Source organism: Erpetoichthys calabaricus, chromosome 13 (genome assembly GCF_900747795.2).
Source record: "Erpetoichthys calabaricus chromosome 13, fErpCal1.3, whole genome shotgun sequence".
Taxonomy (NCBI): Eukaryota; Metazoa; Chordata; class Cladistia; order Polypteriformes; family Polypteridae; genus Erpetoichthys; species Erpetoichthys calabaricus.
This window is the reverse complement of record NC_041406.2, coordinates 6,916,099-6,937,868: the sequence shown is the minus strand read 5'-3', so window position 1 is coordinate 6,937,868 and position 21,770 is coordinate 6,916,099. Positions and strand designations below refer to the sequence as shown.

At 44.4% G+C, this 21,770-nt stretch overlaps 1 protein-coding gene across 1 annotated transcript in view; it reads left to right on the top strand.

The window, feature by feature from the left end:
- Positions 1-21,770, top strand: part of ulk4 (unc-51 like kinase 4) — a 499,390-nt gene that overhangs the window by 406,267 nt on the left and 71,353 nt on the right. The window lies entirely within an intron of this gene.

The window sequence follows — 21,770 nt, the reverse complement described above, 5'->3', positions numbered from 1 at the left end:
AATACTTTGTCGATGCACCTTTGGCAGCAATTCCAGCCTCATGTCTTGTTGAATATGATGCCACAAGCTTGGCACACCTATCCTTGGCCAGTTTGGCCCATTCCTCTTTGCAGCACCTCTCAAGCTCCATCAGGTTGGATGGGAAGCGTCGGTGCACAGCCATTTTAAGATCTCTCCAGAGACGTTCAATCAGATTCAAGTCTTGGCTCTGGCTGGGCCACTCGAGGACATTCACAGAGTTGTCCTGAAGCCACTCCTTTGATATCTTGGCTGTGTGCTTAGGGTCGTTGTCCTGCTGAAAGATGAACAGTCGCCCCAGTCTGAGGTCAAGAGCGCTCTGGAGCAGGTTTTCATCCAGGATGTCTCTGTACATTGCTGCAGTCATCTTTCCCTTTATCCTGACTAGTCTCCCAGTTCCTGCCGCTGAAAAACATCCCCACAGCATGATGCTGCCACCACCATGCTTCACTGTAGGGATGGTATTGGCCTGGAGATGAGCGGTGCCTGGTTTCCTCCAAACGTGACACCTGGCATTCACACCAAAGAGTTCAAGCTTTGTATCATCAGACCAGAGAATTTTCTTTCTCATGGTCTGCGAGTCCTTCAGGTGTCTTTTGGCAAACTCCAGGCGGGCTGCCATGTGCCTTTTACTAAGGAGTGGCTTCCGTCTGGCCACCCTACCATACAGGCCTGATTGGTGGATTGCTGCAGAGATGGTTGTCCTTCTGGAAGGTTCTCCTCTCTCCACAGAGGACCTCTGGAGCTCTGACAGAGTGACCATCGGGTTCTTGGTCACCTCCCTGACTAAGGCCCTTCTCCTCTGATCGCTCAGTTTAGATGGCCGGCCAGCTCTAGGAAGAGTCCTGATGGTTTTGAACTTCTTCCACTTACAGATGATGGAGGCCACTGTGCTCATTGGGACCTTCAAAGCAGCAGAAATTTTTCTGTAACCTTCCCCAGATTTGTGCCTCGAGACAATCCTGTCTCAGAGGTCTACAGACAATTCCTTTGACTTCATGCTTAGTTTGTGCTCTGACATGAACTGTCAACTGTTGGACCTTCTATAGACAGGTGTGTGCCTTTCCAAATCATGTCCAGTCAACTGAATTTACCACAGGTGGACTCCAATGAAGCTGCAGAAACATCTCAAGGATGATCAGGGGAAACAGGATGCACCTGAGCTCAATTTTGAGCTTCATGGCAAAGGCTGTGAATACTTATGTACATGTGCTTTCTCAGTTGTTTTATTTTTAGTAAGTTTGCAAAAATCTCAAGTAAACTTTTTTCATGTCATTATGGGGTGTTGTGTGTAGAATTTGGAGGAAAAAAATGAATTTCATCCATTTTGGAATAAGGCTGTAACATAACAAAATGTGGAAAAAGTGATGCTCTGGGAATACTATCTGGATGCACTGTACGTCCCACTCGGGCACATGGCAGTGGAGATGCAGCTGCGCCATTTTCAAAACACAAACTGCTTGCCCCTTTGGTGTCGGTGGGAAGTGTGTTCTCGCAAACTGGAGACCATCTTGCAAACAGGATGGCATCTCAGTAGGCACAACTCCGTTATCATGCATTCAAATGCCATGGGTATTGTAATGGGGGGGGGGTACTGATAACCCAGAGCCCACATTTGGGGAGGGGCTTGAAGTTTGGAATGAAAATAGTTTGTTTTCGAGAGGCAGGAGCCCGCAGACACTGCTTTTGTTTAGGGGCCCAGAGTTCTGTGCCACACCCCTGCCAAGTACTGTGTCGCATTTCCACATCCTCCTGATTTGCAAGTCACCAAGTGTACTATTTGAAATTGGGGAAAAAATCAAAAATTCTCAAACATGAGTAAATATGGATGTCCCTAGCAACTAGGCAAGATCCCCAACATTCACTTAAAAGGTATTGCAAATCTAAGCAGCATTCATGCTGTTGTGCATCATGAAAATCTTAATGTACTGTTTTACAAAAAGGATTTAGCAGTGACAAAGCTGAGATGGGTCCCGCTGTAGACCTCCACAGGACAGCCAATGGGATCGCAGGGTTTTTTTACTTGGCTGGCAGGAGCTGTTAACATCTATCCATCCATCCATTATCCAACCCACTATATCCTAACTACTGGGTCACGGAGGTTCTGCTGGAGCCAATCCCAGCCAACACAGGGCGCAAAGCAGGAACAAACCCCGGGCAGGGCGCCAGCCCATCCCGCAGGAGCTGTTAACAAACAGGCTCAGTATGTTGGTGGTTTTGGTTTCCGTTGAAAGTTCTTACATTGTTTTGTTCTCTACAAATTACTCAGTAAAGATTTTCCATTTTGTTGTGGTGTCTTGATTTACATACCCTTTCAGTGTATGGGGAGGTATTTTCTACAAAAATGAAAATTAAGAAGCAAGGATCAAATGGTGGAAGTTGAAAAACGGCTGGAATTCACGGAGCTGTGAGCCGCGATTGTACAATTGGGTATGTGATTATTGTGCTTTTTCTAAGTGCTCCTTTACTAAGGGGCGTATTTTTCCAATCGCAGGTCTGTTCACAACCCAGTAAAGAACCATAAAGTGCCATTAAAGAACAGTTACTTAGTTCTTCGCGGGCAGGCTTCTACCATCATGACACTTTAACAGAAGACTTGAGCCCCAAATGTTGCTCTGTTTCGATATGTTGCATGCAAAGTACTATTTGGAACTCTTGGCTTTTATGCAAGCAGAGATTTCCTAGAGATTGTTTTTAGAAATGAGAATTTACAGGGACCCGGGCTCGCTTCCTGGGTCCTCCCTCCCTGCGTGGAGTTTGCATGTTCTCCCCATGTCTGCATGGGTTTCCTCCCACAGTCCAAAGACATGCAGGTTAGGTGTATTGGTGATTCTAAATTGGCCCTAGTGTGTACTTGGTGTGTGGGTGTGTTTGTGTGTGTCCTGCAGTGGGTTGGCACCCTGCCCGGGATTGGTTCCTGCCTTGTGCCCTGTGATGGCTGGGATTGGCTCCAGCAGACCCCCGTGACCCTGTGTTCGGATTCAGCAGGTTGGAAAATGGATGGATGGATGGAATTTACAGGAATACGGGTCCTTAAATACAAAGTACAGCATGTGCAAGTTCAAATCTATACATAGAAAGAGATAGGTACAGTTCTGCTTGAAAGTTTGTGAACCCTTTAGAAAATTCTATATTTCTGCATAAATATGACCTAAAACATCATCAGATTTTCACTCAAGTCCTAAAAGTAGATAAAGAGAAACCAGTTAAACAAATGAGACAAAAATATTATACTTGGTCATTTATTTATTAAGGAAAAATAAAGTAATAATGAAAATAACAATCTCTTTAAATTGCTTATCCAGTAAACCAAACCTGGGGATAGGCGAGCGAAGCGAGCAGGGAGCAGAGCCCCCTATTAATAATACAGTTATATGAATAAGTTTGGGAACCCCTCTCAGCCTGCATAATAATTGACTCTCCTTTCAACATTAAAGATAACAGCAGTATGTCTTTCATTTCCTGGGAACATCTGAGTACTGCGGTTTTTTTCCGAACAAAGATTTTTAGTGACGCAGTATTTAGTTGTATGAAATTAAATCAAATGTGAAAAACTGGCTGTGCAAAAATGTGGGTCCCCTTGTCATTGTGCTGATCTGAATGCCTGTCACTGCTCAATGCTGACTACTTGGTGTGATGAGCTCGTTAAGCCTTGAACTTCATAGACAGGTGTGTCCATCATGAGATATAAAGGTATTTAAGGTGGTCAATTACAAGTTGTGCTTCCTTCCCTTTGACTCTCCTCTGAAGAGTGACAGCATGGGATCCTCAAAGCCACTCTCCAAAGATCTGAAAGCCATCTCAGAGGTTTAAACTGTCAGTTTCAACTGTAAGGAATGGAATCAGGAAATGGAAGGCCACAGGCACAGTTGCTGTTAAACCCAGCAGGTCTGGCAGGCCAAGAAAAATACAGGAGTGGCATATGAGCAGGATTGTGAGAATGGTGACAGACAACCCACAGATCACCTCCACAGACCTGCAAGAACATGTCGCTGCAGATGGTGTATCTGTACATCGTTCTACAATTCAGTGCAATTTGCACAAAGAACATCTGTATGGCAAGGTGATGAGAAAGAAGCCCTTTCTGCACTCAGGCCACAAACAGAGTCGCTTGTTGTATGCCAATGCTCATTTAGACAAGCCAGATTCATTTTGGAACAAAGTGCTTTGGACTGATGAGACAAAAATGGAGTTATTTGGTCAAAACAAAAAGCGTTTTGCATGGCGGAAGAAGAACACCGCATTCCAAGAGAAACACCTGCTACCTCCTGTCAAATTTGGTGGAGGTCCCATCATGCTGTGGGGCTGTGTGGCTAGTTCAGGGACTTGGGGCCCTTGTTAAAGTCGAGGGTCAGATGAATTCAACCCAATATCAACAAATTCTTCAGGATAATGTTCAAGCATCAGTCACAAAGTTGAAGTTACGCAGGGGTTGGATATTCCAACAAGACAATGACCCAAAACACAGTTGGAAATCTACAAAGGCATTCATGCAGAGGGAGAAGTAGAATGTTCTGAAATGGCCATCACAGTCCCCTGACTTGAATATCATCGAAAATCTATGTGATGATTTGAAGCAGGCTGTCCATCAAATTGAACTGAACTGGAGAGATTTTGTATGAAGAATGGTCAACAATACCTCCATCCAGAATCAGACACTCATCAGAGGCTATAGGAGGACAACGTCTAGAGGCTCAACTAAGTATTGATGTCATATCTCTGTTGGGGTGCCCACATTTATGCACCCGTCTAATTTTGTGATGACGCATATTGCATATTTTCTGTTAATCCAATAAATTTAATGTCACTGCTGAAATCCTACTGTGTCCATAAGCCATGTCAGATATTAAAAGGACGTTGCTACTTTGAAAGCTCAGCCAATGAGAAACAAAAATCCAAAGAATTAAGAGGGGTTCCCAAACTTTTTCATAAGACTGTAATAATAATAATAATAAATCCACAATGTAGCGGAGGCGCGATAGCTGAACCATGATATAGCGGGGCATCACTGTAATAGGCAAAATGTCATCTGCGGAGTATTTTGCTTTATGCATTTGCTTTGATCTCTTGCCAGATGTCAGTCCCATTTTTGACATCGTTTGTGCCTTGGTACTCACCTGAGTGTAGGAAATCTCGGTCAAAGCAATGAATCTAACTTTCCTTCAGGCAACAAGAGTTCAACTAAAACATAACAGTTGGTTTTTTCACAGTTTACAGTTGATTACCATCATCAACTCCTCCTTTTGGCAAAAGTCGACATCAGCCCTGAAAGAATTAATGATAAAATAAACAATTAGATTAAAGTTGACATTTCAACATAGACATAGACCTTTTTTCTTCACTGTGTCCCTATTTATTTACCACCTTTTGCTTTAATGACAGCCTTGAGTCTGTTGGGATCACCCAATACACTTGAAAATTACTCTGGAATATCATTTGTTTAATAAACTGCAGACGTCTGATTTACCTAATAACATGGCTGATGAAGCAAATTGTCAAGAAAATAAAAATAAAAGATATCTTTATGCATAAGTACTGATGTGATATAAAACATAGCTCCCTAATGGGTAAGAACCGCTTGGATGGTTTGATGTCAGTTGTGCCTGCCTTGCTGGGAGTGCCAGTTGTGGCTGGCACTTAGCAGTGAATGATTTTCCTAATTTGTCATCTTAGATAGATAGATAGATAGATAGATAGATACTTTATTAATCCCAGGGGGAAATTCACATACTCCAGCAGCAAAAAATATTAAATTAAAGAGTAATAAAAAATGCAGGTAAAAAACAGACAATAACTTGAATAATGTTCAACGTTTACCCCCTCTGGTGGAATTGAAGAGTCGCATAGTTTGGGGGAGGAATGATCTTCTCAGTCTGTCAGTGGAGCAGGACAGTGACAGCAGTCTGTCGCTGAAACTGCTCCTCTGTCTGGAGATGACACTGTTTAATGGATGTAGTGGATTCTCCATAATTGATAGGAGCCTGCTGAGTGCCCGTTGCTCTGCTACGGATGTCAAACCGTCCAGCTCTATGCCAACAATAGAGCCTGCCTTCCTCACCAGTTTGTCCAGACGTGAGGCATCCTTCTTCTTAATGCTGCCTCCCCAGCACACCACTGCGTAGAAGAGGGCACTCGCCACAACCATCTGATAGAACATCTGCAGCATCTTACTGCAGATGTTGAAGAATGCCAGTCTTCTAAGGAAGTACAGGCGGCTCCTTTCTTGCACAGAGAATCAGTATTGGCAGTCCAGTCCAATTTATCGTCCAGCTGCACTCCCAGGTATTTATAGGTTTGCACCCTCTGCACACAGTCACCTCTGATGATCACGGGGTCCATGAGGGGCCTGGGTCTCCTAAAATCCACCACCAGTTCCTTGGTTTTGCTGGTGTTCAGTTGTAGGTGGTTTAGGTCGCACCATTTAGCAAAGTCCTTGATGAGGTTCCTATACTCCTCCTCCTGCCCACTCCTGATGCAGCCCACGATAGCAGTGTCGTCAGCAAACTTTTGCACATGGCAGGACTCCGAGTTGTATTGGAAGTCTGATGTATATAGGCTGAATAGGACCGGAGAAAGTACAGTCCCCTGCGGCGCTCCTGTGTTGCTGACCACAATGTCAGATCTGCAATTCCCGAGACGCACATACTGAGGTCTGTTTGTAAGATAGTCCACGATCCATGCCACCAGGTATGAATCTAATCCCATCTCTGTCAGCTTGTCCCTAAGGAGCAGAGGTTGGATGGTGTTGAAGGCGCTAGAGAAGTCTAGAAACATAATTCTTACAGTACCACTGCCTCTGTCCAAGTGGGAGAGGGATCGATGTAGCATATAGATGATGGCATCTTCCGCTCCCACCTTCTCCTGGTATGCGAACTACAGAGGGTCGAGGGCGTGTTGGACCTGTGGCCTCAGGTGGTGAAGCAGCAGCCGCTCCATGGTCTTCATCACATGTGATGTTAGAGCGACAGGCCGGAAGTCATTCAGCTCACCAGGACGTGATACCTTTGGGACTGGGGTAATGCAAGATGTTTTCCAAAGCCTCGGGACTTTCCCCTGTTCCAGGCTCAGGTTGAAGATGCGCTGTAGAGGACCCCCTAGCTCTGATGCACAGACCTTCAGCAGTCGTGGCGATACTCCATCTGGACCTGCTGCTTTGCTGGCACGAAGTTTCCTCAGCTCTCTGCTCACTTGCACTGCTGTAATTGTGGGTGGGGATGTCTCTTCTATGTTGGTATCAGCAGAAGGATGTGTAGAGAGTGCAGTACTCTGAGGTGAGAGTGGGTTAGGGTGGTCAAACCTGTTAAAGAAGATGTTCATTTGGTTTGCTCTCTTCACGTCTCTCTCGATGGTGGTACCCCACTTCGAGCTGCAGCCAGTGATGATCTTCATCCCATCCCACACTTCCTTCATGCTGTTGTTCTGCAACTTCTGCTCCAGCTTTCTCCTGTACTGCTCCTTCGCCGCCCTGAGCTGGACTCGGAGTTCCTTCTGCACGCGCTTGAGCTCATGCTGATCACCGTCTTTAAAGGCCCTTTTCTTCTGGTTCAAAAGGCCCTTGATGTCACTTGTAATCCATGGCTTGTTGTTAGCATAGCAGCGTACAGTTCTTACTGGAACTACAGTGTCCATACAGAAGTTGATGTAGTCAGTAGTGCAGTCAACAACCTCCTCAATGTTCTCACTATGTGATCCCTGCAGGATATCCCAGTCTGTAGTTCCAAAACATTGTCTCAGAGTATTCTCAGCCTCCGGGGTCCACTTCCTGAATGATCGTTTTACTGCTTCAAATTGTATTTTGTGTGACTCCACTTCATAGTAGGCCTCTTAACGTCCATGTGATGTTCTGTGAAATGGGACATGTTCAAATGAAAGCTAGGTTTGATCATTTTGGTGAGCTAGCTTTCCTGGGTTCGATTTAAAGCAGGCAGAAAAAGCTAAAAGAAATGCAAGACAGAAGGATCACAATACAGTGGAACCTCGGGTCACGACCGTAATTCTTTTCAAAACTCCGGTCGCAACCCGATTTGGTCGTGACCCGAAGTAATTTCCCCCATAGAATCGTATGTAAATACAGTTAATCCGTTCCAGACCGTATGAACTGTATGTAAATATATATTTTTTAAAGATTTTTAAGCACAAAAATAGTTAATTATACCATAGAATGCACAGTGTAATAGTAAACTAAATGTAAAAACGTTAAATAACACTGAGAAAACCTTGAACAACAGAGAAAACTAACATTGCACGAGTTCACGCTACAGCCTTACGAACAGCTCACTGTAAACACTTTTTTTTTAGTAAGTTTTAAGCACAGGGAAAAAAATAAAAATTTGAAAAATCCTTAATTTATACAAAAACTAACCATAAACAACCAAGAAAACTAACCTTGCATGAGTCAAGTTCCGGCGTGAAGGAAGTGAGGAGGATGCTGGGTGGAGAGGAGGTTACAGTTTTGAGGGAGAGTCCCTCTGCGCGATGGAGGGATGTTCTCCTTCAGGTGTTTTCTCTCTTGTGATTTCTTGGGTTTCTGGTGTTTTTAGATGTTTAGCTGGTGGATCAGACTTCATGAAATAGCGGTCTAATGTGACTCGCCTTTTCCTACGCATTAAAATTTTTCGGAAATGCGAGGCGACATGGTCGTTCATCATGTTTATCACTCTGTTCGCAACCGCTTTGTCAGGGTGGTTCTTCTCGAAAAAATCCTGGCACTCGTTGCATTTTTCCATGACGGCTTTTATTGCATCACTTTTTATAACCGCCCTTTCCTCTTCTTCCCCTGAGGACTGCTCCTCGGTGAGCAACTTATGCTGCTCCTGCTGGAGTTCAGCGAGTTCCTCCATCGTCAGCTCCTCCTTCTGATCCAGGACCAGCTCCTCGATGTCCTCATTGTCCACTTCAAGACCCATGCTCTTGCCCATGGACGCAATCTCATCCACAACAGGAGGCTCAAATCTTTCTAAGTCCTGTTCAGGAATGCATTCAGGCCAAAGTTTCTTCCAGGCCGAGTTCAAGATCTGTTATGTGACGTCTTCCCAGGCTTTATCGATGAGGTTGATGCAATGAACGATATTAAAACGCTATCCACTGCAAGTTGCTTCTCGTTCAACCACACTAGCAACAGTTTTTCCACCTCTTCCAGCACTTGAGGCCTCTGCTTGGTTAACACTGTAACTCCTTTTGCAACATCAGCTGCTTTAATGGCCTCTTTCTGCTTTAGAATAGTTAAAATCGTAGATTTTGACTTCTTGTACTCGGCGGCAAGATCAGTAACACAAACGCCACGCTCATACTTTTCAATAATGTCTTTCTTTAATTTCGATTTCAGTTTTCTTCGAACCTTTCTTCTCACCAACACTACCACTCTTCACTTGCTTAGAGGCCATGGTTCATTGCAAAATTAATGCCAAAGCACACGAAATAGAGCACAAAGAGTTCTCAGCGAATGCACACACGTCTGAACGAGAACAATGTACAAGGAGAGACTGAACACGTGCAGAAATCATCGGCGCGTACGAACCGGAAGGGAAACTGGCTTGTTCGGCACCCGAGTGTGTGGTCATGAACAGATGCAAAAGTTTGGCGAACTTTTTGGTTGTAACCTGATTTGTACAGTCATGGCTGAAATTATCAGCACCCCTGGAATTTTCCCAGAAAATGCACCATTTCTCCCAGAAAATTATTGCAATTACAAATGTTTTGGTATACACATGTTTATTTCCTTTATGTGCATTGGAACAACACAAAAAAACAGAGGAAAAAAAGCCAAATCTGACATCATGTCACACAGAACTCCAAAAATGGGCCGGACAAAATTACTGACACTTTTTCAAAATTGTGGGTAAATCGTTTTATTTCAAGCATATGATACTCGTTTGAACTCACCTGTGGCAAGAAACAGGTGCTGGCAATATAGCAATCACACCTGAAGTCAGTTAAAATGGAGACAAGTTGACTCAACCTTTCTGTTGTCTGTTTGAGCGTGCCACACTAAGCATGGAGAACAGAAAGAAGAGCAGAGAATTGTCTGAGGACTTGAGAACAAAAATTGTGGAAAAATATCAACAATATCCAGGCTACAAGTCCATCTCCAGAGATCTTCATGTTCCTTTGTCCACTGTGCGCAACATAATCAAGAAGTTCACAACACATGGCACTGTAGTTAATCTCCCTGGACGTGGACGGAAGAGAAAAATTGATAAAAGACTGCAATGAAGGATAGTCCCAATGGTGGATAAACAACTCCAATCAACTTCAAAACATATTCAAGCTGTTCTGCAGACTCAGGGTGCAACAGCGTCAGCTCGAACTATCTGTCGACATCTGAACAAAATGAAACGCTATGGCAGGAGAGCCAGGAGGACCCCACTGCTGACACAGAAACATAAAAAAGCCAGACTGGAGTTTGCCAAAATGTACTTGAGGAAGCCAAAATCCTTCTGGACGAACGTCTTGTGGACAGATGAGACCAAGGTAAAGCTTTTTGGTAAAGCTCATCATTCTACTGTTTACAGAAAACAGAATGAGGCCTACGAGGAAAAGAACACAGTACCTACAGTCAAACATGGTGGAAGTTCTAAGATGTTTTGCTACCTCTGGCACTGGATGCCTTGACTGTGTGCAAGGCATCATGGAATCTGAAGACTACCAAAAGATATTGGGGCGCAATGTAGGGCCCAGTGTCAGAAAGCTGGGTGTGCGTCAGAGGTCATGGGTGTTCCAGCAGGACATTGACCCCAAACATACCTCTAAAAGCACTCAGAAATGGTTGAAGACAAAGTGCTGGAGAGTTCTGAAGTGGCCAGCAATGAGTCCGGTTCTAAATCCAAATGAACACTTATGGAGAGATCTCAAAATTGCTGTTGGGAGAAGGCGCCCTTCAAATCTGAGAGACCTTGAGCAGTTTGCAAAAGAAGAGTGGTCGGAAATTCCAGTTGAGAGGTGTAACAAGCTTGTTGATGGTTATAGGAAGCGCTTGATTTCGGTTATTTTTTTCCAAAGGGCGTGCAACCAAATATTAAGTAGAGGGTGTCAATAATTTTGTCCAGCCCGGTTTTTAAGTTTTGTGTGAAATGATGTAAGATTTGACTTTTTTTCTCTGTTTTTTTGTGTTGTTCCAATGCACATAAAGGAAATAAACATGTGGATACCAAAACATTTGTAATTGCAACAATTTTCTGGGAGAAATGGTGCATTTTCAAGAAAAATTCCAGGGGTGCCAATAATTTCAGCCATGACTGTTCGTGACCCGAGGTTCCACTGTACTTGTAAAAGAGGGTTGTCAGGGACCTCTGGATATGCGCTAATTCGCAGGGTCAAGCTAACAGAAAGCCAAGTGCAGGAATCACGGTCAGATGACTAGCGATATGAGACTGATGAATTCCAGTATTTTATATTTATTTAACGTAAAAAAACAACTGAAACAATAAACAAACAAACTTGCTGAAGATAAACCAGTATGGTGGAAAGAAGAATCTGTCGTGAACAGGCAGCCACTTCCGGTTGAGGGCGTGACCTCATTAAATTTTCTTACAATACAAGCGCGTGCAGAAGGAACTCCGAGTCCAGCTCAGGGCGGCGAAGGAGCAGTACAGGAGAAAGCTGGAGCAGAAGTTGCAGAATAACAGCATGAAGGAAGTGTGGGATGGGATGAAGATCATCACTGGCTGCAGCTCGAAGCGAGGTACCACCATCGAGAGAGACGTGAAGAGAGCAAACCAAATGAACATCTTCTTTAACAGGTTTGACCACCCTAACCCACTCTCACTCTCACCTCGGAGTACTGCACTCTCTACACATCCTTCTGCTGATACCAACATAGAAGAGACATCCCCACCTATAATTACAGCAGCGCAAGTGAGCACAGAGCTGAGGAAACTTCGTTCCAGCAAAGCAGCAGGTCCAGATGGAGTATCGCCATGACTGCTGAAGGTCTGTGCATCAGAGCTAGGGGGTCCTCTACAGAGCATATTCAACCTGAGCCTGGAACAGGGGAGAGTCCCGAGGCTTTGGAAAACATATTGCATCACCCCAGTCCCAAAGGTATCACGTCCTGGTGAGCTGAATGACTTCCGGCCTGTCGCTTTGACGTCACATGTGATGAAGACCATGGAGCGGCTGCTGCTTCACCACCTGAGGCCACAGGTCCAACACGCCCTCGACCCTCTGCAGTTCGCATACCAGGAGAAGGTGGGAGCGGAAGATGCCATCATCTATATGCTACATCGATCCATCTCCCACTTGGACAGAGGCAGTGGCGCTGTAAGAATTATGTTTCTAGACTTCTCTAGCACCTTCAACACAATCCAACCTCTGCTCCTTAGGGACAAGATGACAGAGATGGGATTAGATTCATACCTAGTGGCATGGATCGTGGACTATCTGAAAGACAGACCTCAGTATGTGCGTCTCGGGAATTGCAGATCTGACATTGTGGTCAGCAACACAGGAGCGCTGCAGGGGACTGTACTTTCTCTAGTCCTGTTCAGCCTATATACATCGGACTTCCAATATAACTCGGAGTCCTGCCACGTGCAAAAGTTTGCTGATGACACTGCTATCATGGGCTGCATCAGGAGTGGGCAGGAGGAGGAGTATAGGAACCTCATCAAGGACTTTGTTAAATGGTGCGACTTAAACCACCTACACCTGAACACCAGCAAAACCAAGGAGCTGGTGGTGGATTTTAGGAGACCCAGGCCCCTCATGGACCCCGTGATCATCAGAGGTGACTGTGTGCAGAGGGTGCAGACCTATAAATACCTAGGAGTGCAGCTGGACGATAAATTGGACTGGACTGCCAATACTGATTATCTGTGCAAGAAAGGACAGAGCCGCCTGTACTTCCTTAGAAGACTGGCATCCTTCAACATCTGCAGTAAGATGCTGCAGATGTTCTATCAGATGGTTGTGGCGAGTGCCCTCTTCTATGCAGTGGTGTGCTGGGGAGGCAGCATTAAGAAGAAGGACGCCTCACGCCTGGACAAACTGGTGAGGAAGGCAGGCTCTATTGTTGGCATGGAGCTGGACAGTTTGACATCCGTAGCAGAGCAACGGGCACTCAGCAGGCTCCTATCAATCATGGAGAATCCACTACATCCACTGAACAGGATCATCTCCAGACAGAGGAGCAGCTTCAGCGACAGACTGCTGTCACTGTCCTGCTCCACCGACAGACTGAGAAGATCATTCCTCCCCCAAACTATGCGACTCTTCAATTCCACCAGAGGGGGTTAACGTTGAACATTATTCAAGTTATTGTCTGTTTTTTACCTGCATTTTTTATTACTCTTTAATATTTTTTGCTGCTGGAGTATGTGAATTTCCCCCTGGGATTAATAAAGTATCTATCTATCTATCTATCTATCTATCTATCTATCTATCTATCTATCTATCTATCTATCTATCTATCTATCTATCTATCTATCTATCTATCTATCTATCTATCTATCTATCTGATGTGACGTCATAGGTCTTGCAAGCTGACCAGCAGGATGAGACTGTATTGGGCAATTTTGTTTTGCACTCCCCTCACATGCCGTCCTGTGTTTTCTCCAGCTGCTCCACTATCTCCTTACATCCCAAAGATGTTGAGGTTACATTGTTTGGCCTGTAGGACAATTGAGTACTCCCACCGGTACTGAGATTTGCAGGTAGCGCTCCACGAAAAAAGAAGACCACCCCTACAATTGTCTCTGAAATAACTTGAAACTGACAAAAGTCATTTGCCCCCCCCCACCCCCACCCCCCCCATATCATTGTTTATTCCGTATTTAACAAAAAATCAGAGTTTGCTTTTGAGTTCAACTGAATATTTCAAATAATAACACAAATGAAAATGGCATGGAGACAAATGATGGGACCCTTCACCTTATATTACAAAGCGATTCCGCGAGGTCTCCATGACACTTCTGCACCTGTCCACAGGTCGTTTGGCCCCTTCATCCTGAGCAACCTGCTCCAGCGCTGTCAGTTGTGAAGGAGGTCTTCTCCAGACTGCATGTTTCAGTTCTTTCCAAAGATGTGCAATGGGATTCAAATCAGGCCTGAAGGCCACTTTTGAATTGTCCGTTGTTTTGTTCTTGGTCATTTTTGGGAGCTTTAGCTGTGTGTTTTGGCTCCTTATCCTATTGGAGGGTCCATGAGCTGCAACTGAGATGAGCTTTCTGACCCTGAACAGGACGTTTCACTCCAGAATGTCTCGATTAGTAGCAGCTCCAAAATATAACCCAGCCTCCTCCATGTTTCACAGTAGGTCTGGTGGTCTTTTCTTTGAAAGCTTTGTTTTATCGTCTGTGGGCTCAGAGTTGGTTTAACTTACCAAAAAGCTCCACTTTGGTCTCATCTGTCCAAAGGACCTACTCCCAGAAGCACTGTGGCTTGTCAATATGCATTTGAGTAAATTCCAGTCTGGCTTCTTTATGTGGAGTCCTCTTGGGTCCCACTGTCACTCAAAGTGCAGTCAGACATTGGATGGACCCCCGACCTTGGAAGCAGCTTCTGTCTCTTTGGAAGTTGTCCTTGGCTTTTTGTCTGCCATTCTTTCTGTCCTTCATGGGTAAGAGTTGATCAGTTTGGCACATCTGGACTTCTCCAGATCTGTCAAATTCCGAGGGTATCTCGTGTGCGCAGCTCTCTTCGTGTCACCCCACGGGTCTGGTTGGGCTCTGGCTGGGCCATTGCAGAACATTGAGCCTCCTTTGACAAAGCCATTCCTGTGGGTCATGCTGAAAGGTGAAGTTCCTCCTCATCTTCAGCTTTCTAGCAGGCGCTTGAAGGTTTTGTGCCAACATAGACTGATACTTGGAGCTTTTCCTGATTCCATCCACCTTGTCTTAAATAAAGCCCCTGTTCCAGCTGAAGAAACGCAACCCAAAAGCCTGTAGCTGCCTCTGCCATGATTTGCGGTGGGCCTCATGGTGTTCTTTTGTGCCAAACATGCTGTACCTTTTGGAATTATGGCCAAAGAGTTCATCTTGGTCTCATCAGACCATAATACATTTTTCACACATGGTTGTGGGACACTGGGTGTAGCTGTTTGCGAAGTTTACTTGTTCCCCTACCCGACAAGCCAGACATATAAAGAATGTGACTGATTGTTGTCACATGTTGGGACATCCAGGACTTTCCAGGAAAACCCTGCAGCTCCTTAATGTTTGGTGCAGGCCTCTTGGTGGGCACCCCTGACCACTTTTCTCCTTGTCTTCTCATGAATCTTGGAGGGATGTCCTCATCTTTGTAGAGTCGCCGTATTTTCTCCACTTGTTGATGGCTGTCTTCACCGTGCTCCATGGGATGTTTGGTGTTTTGGATGCTTTTTTGTACCCCTGTCTTAATGGATAGCTTTCAAAGATGAGATTCTAGTCATGTTTTAGACCCGTTTGTTCCGTACCGTGTCCAAGCATGATTGTTTCCCCTCTCACCCTACTGCCTCATTGGCCTGCACTCACACTGTGCATAACGTTCTCGGCCCGGGCCTGCTTTTGTCATGACCATGCGACTTCGTGTAAAGCCTAAACAAGATCCGAACACGGAGGGACAGCCTGCATGTCAAAATGATTTGACTTATTTTGTGTAGGGCTGGATAACAGATTTATTGGGTGTGCAGCGCAGCGTTTTGCTGTTAATCGAGCTGCACGTACGCGAAGATTTTTACGGTGACAAATGATGTTAAGATAGGAATTTGCAGCTTTTCTTGCGTTCACGTGTAAGGTGAGAATAAAAACCTGTTTTTAACTCCAAAGATATTGAATGAAATGAGAATTGCACTCTCTGACTCATCACATCATTAACATCATCTTCTGTTTTCCGTGTTCGGTCACGTTTAGTGATCACACTGTTCCGGAATGCTACTGAACTGTGGTCGGGCACATCTCTTCCAAGCGGGCCAGGGCATAGCACGGTATGGTTGGCCCGGCACGGAGCACTCACAGTAGTTAAACGAACGAGACTTTGGGGGATTACGTGTGGACAGATGTGCTCGGGCGCGGAACGAATTGCCAGCGTGAGTACAGTACACCCTTAAAAGCTCTTTGTGGACCATCACTTTTGGGGCCGGTTGCAACCAAGAGACTATAAGAATAATCGTACAGGAAGAGCCAAACTTTATTGGCGCTCAGTCAGCGCCACTTGAATTGATGTCAGGTGTCATGTGATATAATCTACTGTTGAATTCTCAGTACAGTGGAACCTCGGTTTGCGAGTAACTTGGTTTACGAGTGTTTTGCAAGACGAGCAAAAATTTTTAATAAATTTTGACTTGATAAACGAGCGAGGTCTTGCAGTACAAGCAGTATGTATACTCTTTGTCTGCTGAGCGTCATGTGATCACAACTGAGCTGATGGTGGTTCTCTCTCTCGCTGCGGGATTGTGGGCAATCGTCTCCTATTCTCCATCTGAGTCGGCGTGCTTGACCCATAGTAAACATCCGTACGAGCGTATACTGTTTACTGCAGCATTAGCATTGTCACTGTGTGTGCGTGCGCGTGTGCATGCGTATGTGTGTGTGTACATGCGCGTGCTCGTGTGTGTGTGTGTGTGTGTGCACGCGTATGCGTGTGTATGCGCTGTAACGTGCGAGTCCCCATCTTGCACACTAAAACACAAAGCTGAGTCTCAGTACTTCAGCAACACCAGCTTTATTCAGCTTGAAACAGACACAGCAGTCAGGCAGGGCCCTGTGCATTTATAATGTTCCTTGTATCACCCATCGACGGCAGGTGCTTATAGCATGTCCACGATCTTTTCGGATTCACTTTTACGGCGAACTGCTACAGTGCTGGGAGACTGTGATTGCTTTGGGACGCTCTTCCGCGTGTCGTCCCGTTGGGTGGAATCCCACAAGAGTTTAGAAACTTACTCACACCAGCCATGATTCTTTTCAAAGGTAAAGTGCAGGTTAATTTGTTTTATGTATTTTTACTTTATATTTTGTATTAATCAGTTTTATATGAATAGTTTTGTGTTGTGGAACAAATCATCTGAGTTTCCATTATTTCTTATGGGGAAATTCACGTTGATATACGAGTGCTTTGGACTACGAGCACGTGTCAGGAACGAATTATGCTCGCAAACCGAGGTTCCACTGTACTTGTAATATTTCTATTGCACTATTGTATTGAGGATTTGTTCTTTTTTGTGTATTGTATTTTGTATTTTATATTTTTACGTGCTAAAATTCCTCCATCTCCCTCGGTTTTCAAACAAAAGCCTTTAGCTCCAAAACTTTATTTTACTATGGCGTTCTGTATGGCCGTTTTCCGTAACTTATGCATGTTTATTTTCTTACTTGCTTGTCATATTGATTTCTTAATTGCTGTTTCTGGTCAAATTGTATTGCTGTGTGTGTGTGTGTGTGTAACTTATACAGACAGAATACAATAATTTTACTCTTTGAAAGCATCAGCATTCACAGAGAACATTCAGATCTATAAACAAGTGCTCCACTACAGTAGACATTTCTAAGTCATAAGAAGTGCACCAACATTTCAAAAGAGCACACACACACACAAACATATATAGTATGTCAAATACGTTGGTATTGATATTTAGTACCACACATCTAGGCATTTTATTATAGCTCCTGCATATGGTGTTCCCTAATTTTAATTCTTATTTATTTAGTCTTTTTTTCTCTTTCTTCATCATATGAAGCACTTTGAGCTACATCGTTTGTATGAAAATGTGCTCTAGAAATAAATGTTGTTGTTGTATTGACCCCCTTATTTTTGACACCCACTGCATGCCCAGCCTACCTGGTAAGGGGGTCTGTCTTTGAACTGCCCTTTCCTGAGGTTTCTTCCATTTTTTCCCTACAAGGGTTTTATTGGGAGTTTTCCTCTCGTCTTCTTAGAGAGTCAAGGCTGGGGGGCTGTCAAAAGGCAGGGTCTGTTAAAGCCCATTGCGGCACTTCTTGTGTGATTTGAGGCTACACAAAAATAAACTGTATTGTCTACTAACAACTGTCAGATAGATAGATAGATAGATAGATAGATAGATAGATAGATAGATAGATAGATAGATAGATAGATAGATAGATAGATAGATACTTTATTAATCCCAAGGGGAAATTCACAATTACATGTCCAGAGTTACACCACCGTGTATTAACATAGAGAGCGAGTCCTCCTCCTTTGTGCTTCCCACAGGTACTTGCGTCTCTGTCCGCTCTAACTGTGCTAAACCTGGGTAGCTCCACGTTAGCATCTGGGATGGTGGTAGTTAGCCACGTTTCACAAAAACACAACAAACTGCATTCTCTGTAGGTTCTGACATTTTTCACCAGCACAGCCTGTTCGTCAATCTTATTTGAGATTGAGTTCACATTTCCCAGAATCACAGAAGGCACCGAAGGCTTAAAACGCCACTTTCTCGCAAGCCACTTCATTTTTAGCTTAGTGCCAGCTCTGCTGCCACGATACCGCCTTCTTACCTCGTCAGGTAAATAGGGAACCACACCGGCACTGGCATTTGTTCTCAGCGCTTGAAGTTGAGTACTTGAATAGACGAGTCTTGGCGTGTAAAAATCCATGCCCATGTTGTAAAAGTAAGTGTGTCCAGGGAACAAATCCATATAAAATAAAGTGATAGGAGTGATCAATAAATAAAAATAGAAAAATAAAAGTAGAAAAGTACACATACATATACAGTCATACACGGAGCTGCTGAAAAGGCTGCCACTCTCGGCGGCGCCGGAACTAATAATAATGTTAAAAATGTTAAAAGATGACGAGACTTCTTGTGATTGGTTGATTCTGAGTGCAGCCACATCCTTCATTATTGATTATTGCACACCGATGACATGAGGTGTTGGTAAGATTTTGGTTTTCACCTTTTCTCACTAAACACTTTCTAATTTGTTTTCACTTTCTGCAATTCTCCAGTAAAAGTGGAATAAGCTCTGACAGGATTTCTCTTGCCTTCATTTTTTTGTTACTCTAAAGCTGTGATTTTGGCAGGAGTGTGTAGACTTTTTATATCCACATTACACAGATAAATATGAAATACAACCTATAATACATCTAAAGTATAGTATATATGATTGATAAATGTGAACTGCACCGTATAATTGATAGAGATGGGTATGAAAGGAGTGCTATATTGCACCTTCATAAAGTATTCAGAACCTTTTATTCATTTTTTTTATATATACAGTGTAGCACAGGGAAATGGGAAGTTTTCAATTGACTTCCAATGCAGAAATAAACACATTACAAAGTACATTTAATGATAAATTGTATTGTATAAGTCAAGTCAAGTTTGGGAGCATGCAGTCGTACATTGCGTTGCCGCACCCACCACAAGACGAAACAACTCGGGATCCCGGTTGGCAACCCCCCACAGGCAGACACGTGGTCCAGTCCAGTTTTTTTTTTTTGTTCTTTATTTTGCACTACAGTAATCCCTCACCTATCACCGGGGTTACGTTCCAGAGCCCCCCCGCGATAGGTGAAATCCGCGAAGTAGCGACCTATATTTATTTTATTATTTATACATATTTTAAGGCTTTATAAACCCTTCCCACACTCTTATAAACCTTTCTCACTCTCTTGTTAACCTTTCCCACACTCTTATAAACACTTCCTATGCTCTTAAACACTTTCTACATTCTTAAACACCGCAGACCAACACTGCACACTGCGATCAGACGTCGATGTGTCTGCACTCGCTTTGTGAAGGGGGGCAGCTGAACTCACGCTGAGCAGAAATGGACTTTGTGCTGCTTCTGCCAAAATGCCTGCTTGTCGCTCTGCTCGAGGAGTGTGTGTGTGTGTGTGGGTGTGTGAGAGCTGAACGCACCTTCGCTCAAACCCCCCCTCCCCGGAGGCGCAGTATGCTCCTGCCACTTCGCATTGTCAAGGGGGTGGGGAGCTGAATGAACGCTAAGGAGAAGTGGACTTTGTGCTGGCTTTGTGCTGCTTGTCGCTCTGCGTGTCAATAATTTAAAAGCCTGTACAATCAGGCTTTTAGGTGTACATCACCAATTTTCCTGTCTCACTGTCTTGTCTTGCGTGAAGTTAAAATGTTTTATAATAGTGAGATGTTACTCATATCCTTAGCCTGACATCCACATATCATATGTGTTAACAAAGTGTGTTTTATAAGTTTACATGTGTTTAAAGCATGTGGGATGGGTATTTTAAGGCTTAAACTAAAAAAATGTTTATTTATATGGTCTTTCTATATCACGGATTTTCTCCTGTTGCTGATGGGTCTGGAATATAACTTCCGCGATAGGCGGGCAATCACTTGTATTTAAAAATCCGCAAAGTCGTGAATCCGCGAAAAGTGAACCGCGAAGTAGCGAGGGATTACTGTATACAATTTCTTGTATTAGGAATTTGTTATATTTCACATACCCCTTGGGGTCAGAGCACAGGGTCAGCAATTGTACAGCGCCCCTGGAGCAATTAGAGGTTGAGGGTCTTGCTCAAGGGCCCAGCAGAGTAGGATCTCTTTTGGCAGTGACAGGGATTCGAACCGGCAACCTTCGGGATACCAGCACAGATCCTTAGCCTCAGAGCCACCACTTCGCCCATAAGACCCTCTATCTGCCACTGCCAGGTGTTACGTGGGTGACCCCTTGGCCTGGCCACCAACTCGGATCCCCAACAATGACGATCTTACGAGCTGGATCACCCTCGGGGAAACGCGCCACATGGCCGTAGTGCCGTAACTGACGCTCCCTCACAATGCAGGTCATGTGCCTCATTCGGGACTCCATGAGCAATCGCTCATTCGACACAAAGTCACACTAATGGTACCCAAGGATTTTCTAGAGAGACACAGTACCAAAGGAGTCCAGTCTTCGTCTCAGGTCACTGGATAGCGTCCATGTCTCGCAACCGTATAGCAATACAGGAAGCACCAGGATTCCAAAGACTTGGACCTTCGTCCTTTTGCATAGATATCGGGAGCGCCACACACCCCTTTCCAGTGACCTCATGACCCCCAATGCTCTCCCAATCCGTCTACTGACTTCATAGGAAGAGTCACCAGAGACAAGAATGTCAAGACAAGGTAAGTAAACCTCTCAACGAGGTCGACACTCTCTCCGCAGACAGACACACTGCTGTACCCAAGAGGTCATTAAAGGCCTGGCTCTTTGGTTTTTATCAGGACCCTCACAAGCCCAGACACTCAGACTCCTCACTCAGTCTCTCCAGACCCCCCATCAGAGCCTCCATTGACTCCGCGAAGATCACAGCATCATCAGCAAAGTCAAGATCAGTGAATCTCTCTTCACCAACAGATGCCCAACACCCAGTCCATGCAAGCACTGAACAGAGTTCAATGGGAGCATGGACAACAAGAGTCACAGTGGCCTCTAATTTAATATTCATCCCGTTTTCTATCTCTGGTGAGTCCAGGTTCTCGTCAAAGACTTGGGTCAGTTAGTTCAGATTATCTCCACAACATTATTCGAAATGTAGAGGGGGCCTCCTAACAGCTTGACTCACGGATCTAAATAGCGGAGTCTCCTTCAAACAGCAGAGCCATTTTGATGTTGTCCGCCCAATCCAGAGTGCTGTTCAGGTGGACGCCCAAATATTTATAGGACTTCACCTTATTCTCCCTTATTGTTATTATTGTGGCCGATTTTTTTTACATTTCCTTCCTGAATTTTAACACATCTGTTCAAAACACATACCCTGGCCTTCAAAATATGTGACTCATGACTCAAGCATGAAGTAAAGCGGGAGCTCTTCATAGTTACAGAGTTGCAATCTAACGTCTAATAAGCTTCAGTTTCGGC